The sequence below is a fragment of the Lasioglossum baleicum genome, chromosome 4, assembly GCF_051020765.1.
Source record: "Lasioglossum baleicum chromosome 4, iyLasBale1, whole genome shotgun sequence".
Classification (NCBI taxonomy): domain Eukaryota; kingdom Metazoa; phylum Arthropoda; class Insecta; order Hymenoptera; family Halictidae; genus Lasioglossum; species Lasioglossum baleicum.
Window position 1 is genome coordinate 4,353,902 of NC_134932.1, and position 10,902 is coordinate 4,364,803.

The 10,902-nt window shown below is 38.5% G+C and overlaps 1 protein-coding gene across 3 annotated transcripts in view; it reads left to right on the forward strand.

Moving 5' to 3' along the window:
• Positions 1-10,902, forward strand: part of Fstl5 (follistatin-like 5) — a 122,177-nt gene that overhangs the window by 52,387 nt on the left and 58,888 nt on the right. The gene's annotated exons all lie outside the window — the stretch shown is intronic.

The window sequence follows — 10,902 nt, forward strand, 5'->3', positions numbered from 1 at the left end:
CCGAAAAGAGGGAACAATATTTTTTAACCGACTCCGAAAAAGGAGGATCCTGTCATTTGGAAAATTTTTAATTTTTGCACCGCCTCCGAACAGATTGTATTGTATTTAAGTTCGCGCGTATTCACATAAATTAACTGGAACTTACTTCATACTTTTTAGTGCGTTTTTTCGAAGTCGGTTTAATTTTTTTATAAATAGAATGCTTTGATTTCGAGAAAATCGACTACGAAGTTTGACCCAGCATTAAATTTTTCCTCGATCGCGCCACGAACGATGAAGCATGCTGTACAATACTTTCGCGTCGAAATGTACGAAGCAGGAGAGCGAGGAAGGGGCGAAGGTAATTATCCAGCTCGGCAACGAAGGGAATAATAATGTGTCCACGGGTACTCACATTTTCCACGGCTAACTCTAACATCATCAGCTGCGAGTCTTGCGCTGCGATCAACGACGACATCTCGACAATATATCATACGTCGTATCAGTTTCAGTCTTCATTCGCCGACTTCGCGGAATTCTTCATGGGGGAAGTTTGATTTATCGCCGATAAAGTTTCCGTGAGAAAGAGAGAGAGAGAGAGAGAGTAAGTGTGAGGGAATGGGTGTGTGAGAGAGAGAGAGACAGATTTTGAAATTTTTAGTAGTTGCTAACTATTGCCGGGGTAAATCACGGATAGTTGGAGTTCGGAGCGTGTCGCTGTTCACCGTGTTTGCGACATCACTAACCCGAGCGATATCGGCGGCACATCTTTCGAGAAATAAATTTTATTTCGCTCGAACTATCGGCCAACTTCGTTTCCCTGGTCCTCTGAAATAATAGACCGGTGGTGCCAGAAGTGCCGTCAACTCCATCTATATATAATTCCATCGCCGGGAATATTTAGAAAGCTTCTCCCCCGGAAAGTTTAATTAGAAAATAAATTGACCGAGCAATAAATGGACGCCCTCGAGGAACAAAGATGCTCGAATTATTATCGTCGTGCCTTCAATTTTCGCTTCGCTCTCTTTAATTCTTCGGGAATATGACGCTGATGGCTGTTGCGGGGATACAACTCGATACCGGCCAATTTTCCTTTTTCATAGTAGACCTAAGGGCTTTCCTTGCGGGCATAACGATAACTATCGCGTCCGCGGATCTTCGAGGTATTGGAAACCATTTTCGTTTTCGAATCCGAATTCGAGGTACAGTAAAGTCGCGATTCTTGTCAAACAGCCTGTGCTCTGCACGGACAACTATCGCATACAGACAGTATTTCTTTATGACTGCGTCTACCGCGCCGAGAGTTCAAACGAGAGCCGAACGTAGAGAAGGACAGCAAGAAATACGGCTCTCGTGGTGGATGCATGTACAAAAACTTCTTTATTTTTCATTATTTCTTTATGGGACTTTCACTAACTTATTTCTGGCATTTTTCTGATTAAAATAAGACTAAACACGACATAATTTCAACTGTGTTTAGTGGTTTAATCGACGATGAAACTTTCGGGCGCAGGGAAGGACAGGGAACACGCGGGCCTTTGAACTGAGAAGACGACTGTCCGCGTCTCTTTCTTTCCCATACGCTATCCTTTCTCGCGCTCGAAACTTTCACCGTCGACTAAACCACTAAATAAAGTTGAAATTGTATCATGTTTGGTATTATTTTAATCAGAAAAATGCCAGAAATAAGTTGATAAAACTCCCACAAAAGAATAATGAAAAATAAAGAAGTTTTATCCGGGATATTCCCGAGCCGAGATCAATCATCCCCGCCCTGCGATGACTTTTACTGTACTATTGCGATTTGTTTTTAAGCATTGTTGTTAATCCACTGATGCTGGTTGTTTGCACAATATCTTTCCATTATTCTAGCATCGGTTCTGTTAATGAAAATCCCGGTGAATGGAAATCGCAAACAAGGGATGTTGTATGTTCATCCACGTTAATAACAGATTATTTTGCATTATTCCGCTGCAAATATGTTCCAAAGCCGAGACTTTTCTCTACAAGCACCAATAATTATATTTCGCGAATTTTCATTTTCGCTATTTATTTTAAAAATTTATTATCCAACTGATAAATAAGACTGCGATTTTTACCGACCAAGATTCCTGTGTTACCTTTTCAGCCTGGCAGCTGAACAATTTTCCTTGAAGTCGGGAATATTTATTTCGGCAATGATTTCGCCGATTTTCGCAACGGTGCAGCCTGGTCGTCCTTTCCCGTTGTTTTCGTTGTCTGGTCTTTGCCCGGGATCGTTCTCAGCCCGTCGGAACGGCTCGAGAACCATTTTTCGTCCCGGTCTGCGAGTGGAAACACAATTAAAAACACTTCGAATGGAACAGCGAGCGGCAAGACGTGATGTTGCAGGAAAGAAGAAGCAGAAGAAGCTGGAGAGAAAAGGGAGGGTCGTGTTGTTTTGAAACGAGAAGAGTCGTATGAACAAAGAAGATGAATGGAGGGCAGAGCAAAGAATAAACGCGAATATCTTAATGTTTAATGAAGCTTCAGGTTCTCTGCTGAAACGAAACGCGATTTGTTTATTCGATTCGTTAGAAAAAGTGGCTCGGGCGAAGGAGGCGAAACTTTCTGCACACACTTTCGCTAACAGGCCACTGGCGAATTAGCTACTTAGAAGCGGGGCAGACGTTCACGTTGGCATGCTGATTTTTAAAGTGCAACACACGGAAATTGGATCAGAGTTGAAGCACTTCCTGCTCCCCTAACTGAGTTCCGAGAGTCAGCCTTCTGAAAGGACCACGTTAGTTCACGGTATGTTGGATCGACGAGTGTCGGCTGCGATTTCTATACACCGCTGCACCGAGTTCTCGATATGACGCGTCGAATTGGTATCGCTTTTAATCGGATAACCAGATGAAGTCATCGCCGCCATTGACGATCGTGACTCGCAAAGGCAAGGGATCTACGGGAACCTCGGACAAGGGATATTCTGATGTAAGCTCGAGCATACTCGAATACTTTTCACAAACGAGAATCATTCCTACTGCTCATTGCAGGACGACGGAGCTCTCTATACGGTAAATCCTCTATAAACGCAAAATGCCGTACACGATGAACGCGAGAAGAATTTCCCCTCCACTGTAGTAATCTGATCTCGGCTCGGGTATATCGGTGTGAACCACTACTAATGCGACGCGGAAAATCGCAGTCGCACAGTGGTCGGAAATCGCCAAATCGTGGCCAAAACTCAACAATTTTTTCCGTTGTTTAAAAATCTGTGTAACAGTACTTTATTTATAAGGTTCCAGAGAAATTTGTTTTTATTTAAATAATTATTTTCTGCTTTTTAGTCTTGTGTGTGTAAGTAATGTTTAGACAGGTGCAAGCTCAAAAGAATATCCGACTATAAAAATGTTCGTAGAATACGGTACGCATTGTCTTTTGTAAAGGATTAACTGACTCTGTTCTTTATTAGCGCAAAGTTAATTACGGGCGTCCAGCACACTGTTGCGCAGAATCATTTGCATTTACTGAAAGCTAAATCATAATTACAAGACAGAAGTATCGTGGAACTCGTTGACATTTGCAGATTATACATCATTAGAATGCTAATTTGTTAACAAGCTAAATAAGATATACATAATTCGCTTGAATATTCTGTTAGCGGATATTACATTTCCAACCAATTCTTCAATTAAAGCGTTTATAAGATTGTAGGAGTCGTCTGTATTACACCAGTGAAATGTTAATTCATTAACAATCTAAATGTTAACAAATGAATATTGGATTCGTTATGAAACAGTTCTTTAATTGAAACGTCGGGAACATTCAGCGTTTATGAAATTATATAGGAGTCGTCCGTATTGCATTACTGGAATTCTAATTTGTTAACAATCTAAATAAGAGATTCATAATTCTCGCGCGCGCGTGATTATTCAGTTGGTGAATATTGGATTCGTTGGGGAACAACGCTTTAATTAAAACGTTGGAAAAATTCATTGTTTATGACATTATGGAAGTTCTCCGTGCCGAATGATACGAAACAAATTCAGAGCAAGGACAATCATTTTTTATCGTTCACTTACAAGGAAGCAGCACGGTGTTTTCACAACTTAAATTTCGAGGTTTTTGTCCAGCGAGCGCGCACTGTTCGAAGCACCGTGGAACAGCGTGCCTCCCTTGTGGGGTTTCATTGTTCTAAAATGAATGTCGTAAAAAGTGCACCAGGTGCATTTTAGCTCCTTGTCTCTTGTCATTACACCGTCCTATTCTCGCCGGAATATATTCATCAGCAGCTACGAAAGTACGGAGAGATCAAATTTATTTTTGAACAACGTTTCGTACAATTAACAGTTTTTCCAGATGGAACCATCCACGGATACAGCTCTGAAAATTCAACTGCTAAATATAATTTCCTAAAAATGAATCGTACAACAATAAACCTGCACTCATTTTGAAAAGAGCTCGAAGCCTCTACTTCCACCATACATTATTCATTCGAACCCAAGATATTTTCGCAGGATACCGAGAGTGGGAAACCGAGGGCAGGTTTCTTCTCGAAAATGCTGCAAACCGTCTCTAAAAATATTAGAAAAATATCTACCTATTATTTCACTTCCAGTTCACTCAATTGCCACACGAAATATTTACTGTGGCCCACAAAAGTGTTCGTACGCCCTTTAGAACAGAATAACTTTTTTATAATTGTCCCAAACGCGACTTCAATTTCTCTGTAAGACTAGAAAAATTAGTTTAACTTGTGTACATTATATACACTCTGAAAATTTCATTGAAATTGCATAATTGGTTTACGAGTTATAAACAATCAAAAGTGGTAAGAATTACAAGTTTTCATACAACTGCCATTTTTACCACTTTCGATCGTTTATAACTCGTGAACCAATTAACCAATTTCAGTTAGAACAAGTTGACCAAACACATCTTTTAAATTTTCATTAAGGGCCCACACACAAATAAAAAAGTTATAAAAATTGCCTTCTTTATTTTTGCATGTAACCTTGTAAATTATAATTTTTGGAAAATTCTTTTTGCACATTATTTAGTAAACCAATGCTTCTAATTGCTTACAAAACATCAGGTCGTTTGCTACAATTATGAAAAAGTTATTCCGTTTTAAAAGGCGTACGAACACTGGACCACTGTATTTCGCACATACCCGAGCAAAATTCGGTTTGATGCGTCATTGGAATAGATAGTTGAAGGGGTTAACAGTTAGGAGAACGGGGGAGAACAGAAATTGTAAGTACCGCTACGATGTTCGAGTCAGCTCCGGAATGACGATAGAGCTCGAGACGCTGAAGACAATAATGGTACAAGGCCGACGGTTTACGAGTAATTCAACGTTGAAGACGTTGTTCCGAGCACCTTGAACAGGTAACAATCTGGTACAAGGTCCGGTTTTCGGGCACGTATCATTTCGCGCGGGACTTCGGAACTTCTTCTCGAGAAATAAAACAATATTTGTAGCCCCCCCTGCTCTTGAGGGAGCGCGTGACCCGCCAGCAAATAGCCGCGCACGCTCTGGAAAACGGCCACATTGTTGCGGATTCTTATCTAAACTCTCCACGGTTTAAAGGGTTAATCGAATTGCGGAAGTACGCCGTACCAGCAGCGTTAGACTCGAGGATAGAATTCGGCGACACTTTTAATTCGACGGTTTGCCCAATGGAAAACTCGTTCGCCGCGCCGCGCCGGTTCGAGTAGATTGCACTGAACCGTTCTACGGTCCCGAACTTCCAGAGACTGTGCTCGAGATTCCGTACGAAAACGTCTTGATATACGAGGTGTGACACACGGTTTCTGTATCACAACCAGAGAGTTTGCAACGGAAAAATCTGAAAATGATACCCAATATGCACAGTGTTGGGCAAATTTTTATTTAAATAATAAATAATAAACGTGTGATTTCAATTGCAAATAATAACTAAACTTTTTATTTAAATAAAAGTAATTTCAATCATTCCAAAAGTGATCTATCTATTATTTCTTATTTGCAAATAAAAGATTAATTAGTATTTGGATTCTCCATAAAATACCGAATCCAGTTACATTTAACTCTACTACATTTAATCATTATTAATAATAGTTTTCCCCAAATTTTTAAGCAATTAATTCAAAACTTCTTCTGTTATAAAATTAGTGTCGGAATAGACAGAAAAATAAGAAGGTGGAGCGCTAAACTATATTGACGTAATCTTTGTGGGCTCTCCACGCTTTCATTTTTATAGTCACTAATGTCATGATTTTATTTAAATTTTTAGTAAATTTTTCTATCTATTCCGACACTAATTTTATAACAGAAGAAATTTTGAACTAATTGCTTAAAATTTTGGAGATAAATATTATTAATCATTAAACTCGCGATTCGGTATTTTATGGAGAACCAGGAAAAAAATTATGTTCTCCTTTTTAGTGCATTTTATTATAAGCGTGGTTTTTAAAAAGTTTTTTTTTACCAAACTAAAACTAATACGTAGATGTTCTCAAGTTTTTTAAATATGTCCACTGCTTTAAATTGTACGTATTAATTTTTGTTACAAATGCATAAAATCCGCAGTCTAGTAATTGATAATGTATAATTAACAGGGCGATGAATTTCGTAGAATTTTCAATGATTCTGACCCATAGTCCGTCGCAAGGAAACTGACGGAGTCAGGTTTCTTTGTGATCACACCTCGTACGAACTCTTTATTGGCATGCACGATTGCTTTAACGAGGACGATTCGCTCGAGAGAGTACCTTTGCCGAGTGCAACGACGAGTTGGGAGTGGGACGAGCGGATAATGAGGCTGGAGGACGAAACTGTGGCATTTTTCTGAGAGAGACGGCGAGATCATTGTAATGCAGAGCATTCCTTCGTCCGCGAGATACCGCTCTCGAGGAGCACGGTATCCGCCGTTGACTCTGTTCCACCCGACTACAGGTCAGAAGAAATTATTCGGTATCAACGGCGGGAGACTGCATACTAGCCGAGAGAGAGACGCGACAGGCTCGTGAAATTCTTTTTGGTGCACTCAGAAGATTGTATCGCGTCCCAGGTACAGCTTCCGAACAGATGGGACCATGTTAACTGCTCGAAGACATATTGGACCGAATGCACACCTGTATGTACGACGGCTTCGAAAAGTATTTCTGCGCCGAGTGTGTGTGTTTCCAATTTTCCAGAAATTTCCTATTATTAACCGTGGATGTTGATAAGAGTTTCGTGCAAATAATCGTTAGAAACTGTTTTGTTACGTTGTGGCTGAACATAAAATTATACTGGGAAATATTGGTACGCCAATGTGTTTGGTCCGTTCATAAAAAAGTTATTCTGCTTGAAAGTGTGTGTGATCAGTAGACTGCGGATCTTCATGCAAAATAAAAAATGTTTGCATTGATTGCAAAACACAGGAGCCAAATAAAAATGTCATTCTTCTTTCAATTATCTTATTAAGGTGAAACTGGTGGCCTTAAATCTTTCTAATACCTCCACTGTTTTAAATTCTACGTACCCACTTTTGTCATAAATGCATAAAATCCGCAGTCTAGTGATCAGTTTTGCTCCTAACAGTACATAGAGGATGAAGTTACACAAATATTTGATGTCTTCGTAACTTGGAGACAGGCGAACACTGTGTTATGTTGTTTAGCTAAAGCAAGCGAAGTTAATAAAGAGAAAATGAGTGTCCTGGGCCTGGACTCGTCGGTAAGTCTATGTACCAGCAAACCCTGTCTCAGGCGCGAAAATATACGATGTTTCATTGTTATCTATGCTTCCCTTGGGTTTTTCTCGACAGCACCTTCGAAGTTTTCCTTTTAACTTGCGTGGATCGCGACGGTACTGCTGATCTTTATGCAAATATCAATTTTTGTGCATTAGCTTACGGAGATTAAACCAAAATAGCTTGTTCTATCGCCGAACAAACTTGATAATACGAAGCCGACTATACACCGAAACATGTATCTACATGCACTGTATGTTTAAAGGCATGGAATTATAACTTGTACAAATGAATTTGTAATGCTCAAAGTTAATTAATGGTACATTTCATTAAAATATTTTGTCGGTCACAAAAGACATACGAGCACACGAAAGATTGTTAAACAAAAAAAGTAAACTTGAATCGTTGCATGAAAATCCTTATCAAGCACAAAGGGAGCTTACCGAACAGCTTATACCTAATTAGTGTCAGTCAACAAACAATTTGTTCTTCTTCGACGTCATCCGATGGATACGTGTGTGTGAAACATCCAGCAATCTGAAAAACAATTCATCCGCATAGAAAGCAAGTGTACAGAAAATGAAGATCTTTATACAGAAAGAGCCACAAATAAATTTGTACATCGAGCAATTAAAAGTCGGGGTGTTTGTGGAATTATCATTACAATGTGAATATTGTTTTAAACGATAATATCCTCAAGAATAGCAGGAAGAGGTTCAGCAAGTCCGCAGTTCTTGATAAAATATAGAAATCCATGACGAGTCGAGTGGCTGCGGAAAAGATAATGACTCTCTCCGGTCGCGGGAGACGCCATCGCAGACAAAGCGGAGGAAAACGAGTTATTCGAACTTCGCAAGCTTCGCACTTGGAATTTATGATAACCAGATGACCGTCCTCGGCATGGCGGATCTTTCTTTGTGTTCCGAAGCATCTCTTCTATGCGGAGCTTCCGCAAACTACTATTGCGCGTCTGGAGACCGCATCCGATACTTTGACTGGCAATCCTGCAACCACAAAAATTCCATAATAATCATTCCATACCATACCGTTCTTTACGTTTGATATTTCAATCGTACAGTTTTCGTAGACTCCACGGAGATTTGTTGTTTATTTATTTCACGTCGCAAAACCTACAGTTTTTACCACGTTTTTATTAGCTCGCTTTCTTGTCTGTCTGTCTGTTTGTCTGTTTGTTCGGTACAAATTTTGCAATTTTATAAGATACCTCGGGCACCACAGTCTCCACAGAGATCGGTCTCAATCAGAGGTGGGCATTATTTGGCGAAAAAAATATTTGAAATACTATTTAATATTTTAGATTTTATTTTGCTTGAAGAAGATAGTATTTTATTTGAACAATCTGAACCTCGAAATAACATACTTCTATGTATTTAAACAATCTGAACCTCAAAATAAAATATTTCTATTTTAACAATTTCATCCACAAAATAAAATATTTCTAGCTTAATAATCTGAAACACAAAGTAAGATATTTCTATATATTTATTATTTTTTGCATCGTTATACCTAATACTTTCAGAAATCGCATTACTGATTTAATATTCCTTATTTTAGCAACAATGTAAAGAAGAAATGGTACTTAATATAAGAAACTATATCATTTGCCACATTTTCGTTTTATTTTTTGTTTGATTGCTGCTGTTACTGCATATATCCACTTCAGTTCGAAGCATGTGCCTACTGAGGTTTGTTGATAAACATATAGTGTATCTTATCACCAGGAAACTATTTATACTCGGAAATCTATTGAATGCGAACCATTATTTTAAGCAATAATATTTAAAATTGAAATTGAGAATAAAGACAAAGTCCAAATATTTTCAATATTCCTAAAATAAAATACTATTTTCAAAAATTACTGCAACAAATAAAATATTTTGTCTTCAAAAATTACTGCGTCAAATAAAATATTTTATTTTCAAAGTTGTACAGAGACTAAATGGGATTATTTACTATTTGCTATTTAAAATACTCTTTTCCCTAACTCTGGCCTCAATAAAGGATTTTTGACAGAACGTTTTCAATGGAGTTTCGACGAGTTCGAAACAATATGGGAATCGTGCGCGCTTGTTTCGCATAGTGAGCGTTAATCAAGAAACTTTTCGCCGTCTGTTAAAAATTATAGAAGTCGAGAACTAATATTACAATTGAATCAGAAAATTTCATCGGTCGAATCCTAGTGTTCCGCGGAATACAAATTGGGAATCCCCGGCCTCGTAGCCAGAAACTTCTGCCGAGGTGCTTGCAAAGTTCGAGCCGCGGGAGCCGTTCTGAACAGTAAAACATCGTAACTCATTACCCCATTTTATTTTAGTTTTATATTATCTCGTAGACACGCGATATTGTTCCAGTTTGAAATTCAGATAGAGCCTTCCTCCGATGAATTCATTCCACGCAACCCCCGTCCATAATTATCTTATAATCTTGATACTGTTCTTGGCTGGTACAAGCAATATTTATTATATCAAATAATAGATTTTATATGCTACGTATATAAATTATAATTGCCAATTTCGAGACAATTTTGTCACCTGTCTACGTTCTCAACGCGATTCAAATATTTTTACATTGTTCAATGGTAAAAATTGTGTAATGTATGCACTTTATTACAGGCGTTTATCGAGAAATGGTAATCGAAATGGTAATTCGAGCGGCCAGGCTTTTTCTCGGCGTTTGCGCCGATAAACGAGGGCGACCTGTTTATTATTAGTTCTCCAAATTTTAATGGAACGCCTCGGTAACTGGCTGCAATTGCTATTAAAATGTGCGCCGCATATCAATGACTAATTTTGTCAGTTTGAAAATTCTGCTCGGTCCGCAATAAGTTTCACACAATTCCAGACACGCAACGAGGTTCGCCCGTTTGTAACTCGCGTATTATTGAATCGAATCTTCCAACGTATCAGCCACCGTGTTTTATAACAGTGATTACTAGAGTGTGGATCTTTATGCAAAATAAAAAATGTTTGCATTGATTGCAATACACAGAAACCAAATAGAAATTCCTTTCTTCTTTCAATTGTCTGTTTGGTCATTTTTTAACCATTTTTAGTCGTTAGTCATAGTGAAATTCTAATTACGTATTTAGTCATTAGTTATGCCATTATAGTCAATATTCAATATTCATCCTTAATAACAATTTAGTCATTAGTCATTACGCTCAAATACTTATGTAGCCATTACTCATAGTCACGCTCAAGTATTTACTTTTTTACGA